The 9,319-nt window shown below is 38.7% G+C and overlaps 1 long non-coding RNA gene across 1 annotated transcript; it reads left to right on the forward strand.

The window, feature by feature from the left end:
* The first annotated feature begins 182 nt into the window (after positions 1-182).
* LOC148791516 (uncharacterized) lies at positions 183-4,054 on the forward strand. The gene is made up of 2 exons (XR_016076021.1): positions 183-889; positions 3,022-4,054. It is a non-coding gene; the product is annotated as an uncharacterized LOC148791516 (long non-coding RNA).
* The last annotated feature ends 5,265 nt before the right edge of the window (positions 4,055-9,319 follow it).

Genomic DNA, 9,319 nt, shown 5'->3' on the forward strand with positions numbered 1-9,319 from the left:
AGCTACAGCCAATAAATATAAAATTTGTTTCAACTCCTCCCCATAGGTCAGCAAAAAAATTGTAAGTTTTCTTATCCGTTATACCCCTAAACCCCAAAAAAGAGAAATTATATTCATAAAAGCTCTCGGCATTGAAGTTCTGTTTAGGAATGGCAATGGGGCGGGGTGGGGATCGTCCCCATGAAAATCCCCATCCCTATTTTTGTTTCCGTCCTTACTAATGGAGATAAGGTTATTTCCATTCTCGTTCTCATGGGGATCTCCATTATCGTGGGAATCTCCATTTCCCGTGATTTTTATAATATTAATCATTTTGTTTTTGTTTTTTATTTTATTTAAAAAATAAAAATAAAATAATTAAACTTTAGAAGAAAAGATTCAAATGTATTCAACCATATTTTTTAAAATATTAATATATAGATGTATGTGCACATAACATATGCATACATATTAGTGGGAATCTGACAGAGCGGGGAGTTCTCTCCCCGTCCCTGTCCCATCCCCGCTGACAGGGATGAAAATTTTTCCATCCCCATCCCCGCAGGAGAAAATCATCCCCATCCCCACTCCATTCAGGACGAATCCCTACTAGGGAAAATTGCCATTCCGTTCATAAACATAACTGCCTTCTTCCCCATCTCGTCAGGTAGAGATTCAGACCGTTTTCTAAGGAATAGCTGACCGAAGAAACCACAATTATCTTTTCTTCGATTCCGAATCCTTTACTATCATCTCGCTTCCCTGAAGTCCTATCATTTGGTAATGTGATCAGAAGATGTTGATATATATATGGGTGTCGGGCTTGCTTTTGAGGTTTGTCTTCCCTTTATTACAGTGCTTCGTGTCAGCTCCGGTGGAATTCGATATGGGTGTCGAGCTTGCTTTTGAGGTTTGTCTTCTTTCTCACTAATTTGCTCTTTTTTTCTGTGGGTTCTGCTGCATATATATTTTGTAGAATTTGGGGTTTTTTCCGATTATTGTGGATAGTCGTTCGTTGCTGATCTGATCTATGGTCTCTGGTTTCTGATCCTAGATCACTGACTCCTCTTCTTTGATAGTGTTTTTGTGAGCTTGAGCCTAATAGTGATTCTGAAAGAACTATGCGTTTTAGGTGGATTGAATTGAATTGGAATGTTTAATTGAACCGGAATGACTTCAATTAAAATGGATTTTGATTGTATAACAAGCTGATTGTGAAAATTGGCATTCAATTATAGATTTCTTTCGTCTCAAAACTCTCTGAAGCTGCCTCATCATTGCTTGTAATTATTTTGTTTCCCATCTTCACGTTTCTGATTCATTTCAGTTTCTTAATTGTTCTCCGAGGTGAGGAATTATCTTTAGAACTAACTAAACGCGTATTATATGATACATAATCTAAACTGTCATTGCTGATATGGCAATTTTTTGAAAACCATTGTTCCATCCATGAAAATCATATATTTATTTTCCTCTATCTTGGTATGCCTAAATTCCGAGAGGAGTGAACTTGTTTCAGTTGTATGCTAGAGCAGCAACGCTTTGGAGTTTTTGGTATGAAAGAAACTCGTGTATATTGGACAATATGAAACTTGAAGTGAACACTCTCATTGACCTGAAAAAGGTGAGTGGCACATTAGGTTTTTATGAGGGATGAATTTAATGGTGCTCCAATGGACTCTTTATTGAGGGGCTGGCAGGTAGCGGCTGCTTTGGCCTCACGTAAGTAGTAGGTGATGCTTAATCGTCTTCCTAGGAGTAGGAAAAGTAAGATGGGCACTCTCCTAGAAACCTAAGCCAATCAGTAGTGGGAAATGTTTTTAGTTACCATGTACTTAGCTTCTATGACCCAGTTTGTGAAGGAAATTAGGAGATCTTTTAAGGGCTAAACTTGCTCTCTTACTAAGGTGATGGTGTGTAATCTGGATGTTCTTAGTTGGAGGGCAGTTTAGACGGTAATCTGCTTTGTGGGTTGGTCAAACTGCAAAAGAAGAAGGTTCAGAGGACCCAGGGTGGTTTATCCTGTGTGGGTTACTTCTACAGGTCGGATCATTATGAGCTGCTTGCACATAAAGTACTAACTTAAGCATTGAAGCACCCACACCGGATAAGTCACCCCAAGTCCTCTGAGCCTTCTTCTTTTACAATTCGACCAGCAAACAAAATGGACCGACCTCTTAAGTATGGACTTCAATGAGAGAAGTAAAAGCACCGTTAACTTTTAACGGTTTGTTTACATGGACTTAAATGTTAGCAAAGATCCTAGTCGATGCCCTAGTAAGGAAGAGGTTATAAGGTTTGATATGGTATGGGATGCGGTGGGGGACCTGGCCTGGGGGCTAATTCAAGTAGTCTATGCAATGGTACTTAGCAAATGTTTTGTCACTTGGCAGTGTAATACTTTTTCCTTGTAGTCATTTTCAGTATGTTGGGTTTTCTACATTTTCATTATATGAATAAAATTTCTTAATTGCTGCTGATGATTAAAAAAGAAATGAAAAGAACAATTTTTTTATAGTAAATCAAGGAAATATTGTTAAAATAAAAACGGTTAGTACTGAATGTAGGGTGATGACCTGGCACCATAGAACAAAGAATGTACAAAAACTTCGAACACATCTATCTAAAACAGAAATTCCAACCTAACTCGTGTTTGTTCTGAAAACTCAAACCAAAAGAAGTTTTATCTAATCGTGAGAATTCTGGTAACACCAGCACCCAATCAACTTATCACAATCTGTCCATATTTCTTGTCTTGTCTTTGAAGAGTCTTCTATTTCTTTCTTTCCAGATTCCTCAACAAATTGAAAATGGGGTATAGCACCAAAAGATCTTTAGTTTTTGTTTCCTTTGAACTATTATTTAATTATAAAGTGCTTTTATTTTGGTGAATACCCTGTATTATATAGTTTATTGTTGGGAGATGATTTCTTGATTTTGCTGAGTGATAATTGAATTTTGACATTTTTATATGAAATTGAAATGGTACATTGTTTTCGGATTGTCTCTTGTGCTAACGTTAAGGTGTTAAATTCTTGGTAGAAATGTTAGGTGACAAAGTTGGGACAAGGTGCTTCACGAAACGATCTAGGGAGATGTTGAATAGCTTGTCTCTAAGTTTGGAGCACAAGAGGCTCCAACAGACTCCCTTTGGACACTTCTTGGATTTGCCACATGTGACTGTAGAGATGCCCTTCTGAGTTATCTAGTAAAATCATGGAATTCGACTAGCCATTGCTTTATAGTTGATGAAAAGATTGTGCAATTCAGCAAGGCCCAAGCATTCCGACACCTTTCGGCCACCAAACACACAACCTCCTACTGCCACTAACCTACCAAGCATCCCAATACCTTCCAACCGCCCGTCGACCCAATGGCCTGAACTGACAATGGGAAACGGTGGTTCTACAAAAGTACCATTTTCCACCGTCGGCCTTCCCCGTTGGCCTGGGGTGTCTCTGAATCCCACATGATGAAATGGAAGAATCACCTAGAGGCCGCTCTAGCCGGTACTGAGGGGTTCGGTGGCCACCAAACCCACACCTTCCTATTTCCACTGATTCATCGAGCATCCCAACACCTTCTAGTCGTCCATCAGCCCAACGGCCCAAACCGACAGTGGTTCTGCAAAATGACAGTTTCCCATCGTCGGCCCTTCCCATTGGCTCGGGGTGTCTCCGCCATCTTTGTGGACATCCAGTAGACCTCTCCCCACCCTATGGAGGTGGTACCGCCACTCATCTACCTAGGTTCACCAATTGGCTGATCCGGTAGGTGTGGAGGGATGCAATGGTCACCATATCCACACCCTCCTACTGCCATTGACCTACCAAGCATCCTAACACCTTTTGGTCGCCCCTTGGCCTAATGAACCAGACCATCGGTGGGAACCGATGGTTCTATAAAAGCACTATTTCCCACCATTGGCCTTCATCGTGGGCCTAGGCTTCTCTGCCTCTTGTGAGAATGTTTATTCGATGGATATACAAATATTTCTTAGTAAACAAAAAAAAAATCTTGTAAGCAATTATATTTATATATTTATATTTAAAAGTCCAACATAACTACAATAAAATGCCAAAATAGTTTGCCAACATGAAAACAAAAGGGGGGAGTCTTCTAACACAATCGTAAAAACATTGAACCAACGTATTCACCACTTACGATAAACTATTTCCACAAGACCAGCAGGAGAATAATAACAAAAGGAACAAAAACAAGTTGCCTGTAGCCATACATTCAATAACTAACTCATGAGCTAGTTTCATGGACTCAATCTGTCTTATGCAAATTTCAATTGCTCTCTCCACATTTCTAAGGCTTTCCAAAACATTTGCAATCGCTAGAAGAATCACTTTTAATCGTTGGGCCATCTAGCACCTGGTCCTACAAGTGCAATACATGTGACTTACAATGCCTTATATCAATGTTAACAAATAATATCGTCCCACTAAAAATACTATCTCAGATTTTAATCAACAACTATAAAACAACTTCTATGGGTTATTTCGGCTTATTAAAATTCGAATGATGCATTTCCATTTGCAATAGCAATACTTAGTATTATACTACAAACTATTGGGGGATTGATTCCCAACACTCTGTTAGTTATTCATACATACAAATGTTCAATAATCCACGGTAATGACATCCATATCGTAATCAACATTGAACAATTCATTTGCATTAGCACTGAACTAAGCAACATTAAAAAATTCATTTATAGAGGTCTTTACAGCACTCAACCAAGGAGAAAACAATGTAACAAAGTAAATTGCTTGCGTCGAGAAGCATCAACAAACAAGGATTCCGATCTTCAGTGTGCCGCAAATTACCAAGATTCAATGAGGGAGTTGAACGGTCAATCACCGACACTGATTGAGAACAACGCATAAGAGTGCAACGAGTTGGGAAAGGCTTCGCACGGGTGGCCAGTGGGATGCTAAAGCATCGGAGTTAGCTAGAAACATAGGGGCATCCAAGTGGAGTGAGTCGGAAACACAGGAAACACAAGGCCTCCAAGTCAGTTGAACGTAGGGGGCTTGAGAAGCCTTCCAACAGCTGTTAAACCCAGCTTCGAGCTTCCTTCAACAGTCAATGCAGAGTGCCTCTGACGGCCGGTGTATAATAAACCAGCCCTCGAACTTCCTTTGAATGGTGAATATAGAGTGCCGTCGACGGCCAGTGACCGGTGAACACAAGGGGCTCTGAAAATCTTTCAAACGGTCAAAACTTTAAGAAAAGGGATTCTACTTCTTTTTTGAGAGAAGGGAGAGAATGAATTTCTTCTTCTTTTCCGGTCAAAACTTTGAGGGAAGGGAGGAACTTTTGGAGAAAGGAATCTCCTCTGAAAAATCCTCCAACGTCTGAAATGGGGAAAAAGACGGTCGGGAGCGAACAGAGAAATCTTACGTTCGAAATGGGAAAGAAGACAAAACGGTCGGGATCTCTATAGGATGAGATGGGTAAGAAGACGGTCACGTTTTCGAATAGAACTTCAAGGCCCAGAGCTTTTTAGAACAGAACTTCTTCTTTTTTGGGGTCCAGGGGTATAACGGGTAAAAAACTTACAATTTTTTTACTGACGTAAGGGGACGAGGAGTTGAAACCAATTTTATACTTGTTGGGAGTTGACCGTAGTTTCGATTTCCGTACCATGCTAACATGCTAGTTGAGATTTCAATTTTGAGGGGAAATTACCATGCTATTTGAGATTTCAATTTCTAGGGGCGCTGATCGAATAAACCCCTTTTTGTTTAAATACTTTCTATATTTTGTAGACCCCTATCAAGTAGGTATTTTTTTTCTTTTGAATAAGTTTAGTACATCTTGCTATAAAAATGTCTCCGCCATTCACATGGGACCTTTTTTTTTTACCATCCACCATTGTTTTAGCAACTGCGGTTCAGCTCTGATGGACAATGTCTGAAATGCCTTTTCAGGCCTTCAACAAACAAACGGCCTCCTCTCTTGTAAATTGGGTAAGTGTTTGTCACGTAGTACTTCACAACCGTTAGCCTAGAGTTATAAGTGATTTATTATAATTTTTTTTTAAATACAAAAAAAGGGATATAGGCCGATTAGGCATTTAAAATGATTTATATTAATATTATAAATATATTTATAATGATAATTGTATGACCTCTCAAAAATTAATCAGCTTTTTCAAATTTTAATTTGCCATGTGATTAGGACAATTCAAAACCACACAAGCGATTCAAGAAACTCCGCCTTTTTCGAATTCCAAGACTAATCATTATAAAAATGTTTTTTAAGAATCGGAAATGCCAAATGCAATTTTCTAGTCGATTCTATTTATTTGCTAGTTTAGCACATATGACACATCAACAAAAGCGGAACAGTTGTAAAATGCATTGTTGCCAAACACCAACTAGGTTGTTAACAACAATCAACAAGCCTGTCAACGGAGCAGAAGACAAGGAACTAAGCCTGATTCCTTATTGATCAATGAGAGTCTTCAGGTGATGGAGGTTTAAAAGTTACCAATGAAGTCAAAGTTGTTAACTGAGTACCTAGAAGGGGGACAATATCTATAAAAGAGAGGTTAGAAGAGTCTGGCTTCAATCCAGGCACCTTTAGTCAGAGCACCATCTGCGCATGCGTCCTCCAATTCGTGATAACCTTTGAAGCATGTGGGGGATGCTTCACACCATTAGCTTGCAGGTTGCAAGCAAAACCCATTTTTTCGAGTCCCCTCCTCTCCTCTCCCTTAAGTGTCGCAGGGACTTGTTATCTTCTCCCTCTCTCTCCCCCCATCCACCTGACGGAGACTTAACAACCATTACCGCCGGCGACAAACAACCATCACCGGCGGTGGGATCAACCTCAGGTATTGTCTTCTTTGCATCTCTTCTTTTTCTATGAAAACTAATGCTACACGATCTCAAATCACCCTTCATCAAAAACTAACCTTAATCGGTTTGGATGGCAGCCATCATCACCAAATACCGGCATCCAACAAGCATTACTAGCGACTGGAGGTCTTAGGTATTGGTTGTTAATGTACATTAACAAGGATGGAGGAATTCTTTGGCAAGAATTCAGTGATGAATCGATTGTTTAGCGAGGGGATGACAAATCAAACGAGTTTGATGGCGAAAGTGTTGTTGAAGGGCTGCAAGAAGGCGCACATCTTGATGGAGTAGGGTCCCTAATTGACATGGGCAGGTGTACTAGGGTAGCTGTGTATGCCATCACTAAGTCGTTCCCAGTATAAAATGTGTGGTGCTTGATCTGCCCCAAGTAGTAGCCAATGCGCCCGAACTGACTTGGATTGAAGGTGATATGTTTGTATCCATTCCGAAAATGGATGTGGTGTTCATGAAGGTGAGAGTGAGTAAATGTGTGATCAACAAATGAATCCACAATCAATGTTTTAAATTCCTTATCAATACCCTATGCTTTTGCTCAAGTGACAATTTGGTCCCCGAATTTTAACATGCGACAATTTAGTACCCAAACTTTCAAATGTGACAATCCAGTACCCGAACCTTCAAAATATGACAATCAAATACCTGTCGTTAACCATTATATTAATTAGCCGTTAAGTGACATTTGAAAAGTCAAGAATGTCATCTAATTCTCTTTATCAACCATTCAAACATTGACAATAAAATGAATAGTCCCAAATTCTAGATTCTTCTAAATAATCACCAACTTTTTTGAATAGAAGAGGCTAGGATTTAGGACTATTCAATTTTTTGTCAATATTTGGATGGTTGATAAAGAGAATTAGATGGCATTCAAAGGATATTTTTTGACTTTTCAAATGTCACAATAGCTGATTAATGAACTGGTTAATGACAGGTATTGGATCTTTCACATTTTGAAAGTTTGGGTATTGGATTGTCACATTTTAAAAGAAAGTCTAGATACTAGATTGTCACATTTTAAAGTTCGGGGACCAAACTGTTACTCGAGCCAAAGTACAGGGTGCTGATCGGGAATTTTCCTTTTTTTTATTGAGCTAGATGATCACCGCTCATTAGTTAATAAGTCTATTTTGTTATTAATTTGTATAATGGTTGCTCGATCAGCCGGTCCTACACGACTGTGGAGACGAAAACTGCGTGAAGATTCTGAAGATATGCAAGGAGGCCATATCGAAGAGTAAGGTTGTACATGTGCCACTCATTTGTTGCAAAGATGTACATGTGCCACTCATTTGTTGATATATATTTTGAAAATACACCATCTCACCTTGGTTTGTGAAATTGCAAAGATGTACATGTGCCACTCATTTGTTGGAGATTGGCCTAAACCTCTTCTTATCTCATTATAGTTGATGGGCTCAATTTGCCTAAAATGCTTCAGCATCAACAATGGTATTTGTATTCTAAGCTTTAACCTGTGTACTTCTAGTGGACTCAACATGTTCTAATCCATCATGAGACTCTACTTGGTAGATACTTTTAATGCTCAACGTTATTGACTTGCTCATCACCATCTTCGGTAGGATTGCAATTTAGGTACCAGACTTAAAGAATTTACACATCAGGCTTGGGCTAAGCACATTCAAATTTTAAAAAATGCTCAACCAAATCATGTTAGTATCAGGTTGACCCATATTTCTAGCCTCCAAGTTCTTTGATAGCCATGTAACATCTATATAACAATGCTAATGGTTATCATATAGGGCTGCAATTGGATTGGAGTATTGGATGAAACTGGATATAAATCAAATTTGGATTCAATAGGATATCGAATAGCATTATTAAATCAAACTACTAAAAGTGATCAATGTCATAATTATTAATAAATGAAATAAATCTAATTCGAATTTGTATATTATGAACAAAATATATTGAAAATAAGTTTTAGAAAAATTGAACCAATGACCCTTTACTAAAATCAAAACATTCAAACCAACTTTATTTATAGATGGAATATGAATTTCGAGTATATGTAAGCAAGGTTTTAAAACGCGATCCGAAAATGGAACCGCTTTGATCATTGGTTCCCAGGACAGCAGTTTGACCATTCAAGTCGAACAATTGAAGTGGTTTGACTTTAAAAATTTAGTATATTAGGGTTTCTCTATTCTTTTATAAGAAAAGAGAGAGGAGTTAAAGGTGGTTGTTGGGTGAGAAAAGAAGAAAGGAAAGAAATGAACAAGGGAAGGAAGGAAGGAAGGAAGGAAGGAAGAAGACGACAAAGAAGAAGAATAACTCGTTCACTTGTGATGGTGTTGGCAATTTGTTTATCAGATCCGAGATCTCATCTTTCTCTTTCTCTGGTATCTGTGTTCTCACCACTTTCTCTCTTTAATCTCTTTCTCTCTCTTAGATCTCAGATCTGAGATCATGTATGTCTTTCCCCT

This window comes from Nelumbo nucifera, chromosome 5, assembly GCF_055504915.1.
Source record: "Nelumbo nucifera cultivar China Antique chromosome 5, China Antique-T2T, whole genome shotgun sequence".
NCBI lineage: Eukaryota > Viridiplantae > Streptophyta > Magnoliopsida > Proteales > Nelumbonaceae > Nelumbo > Nelumbo nucifera.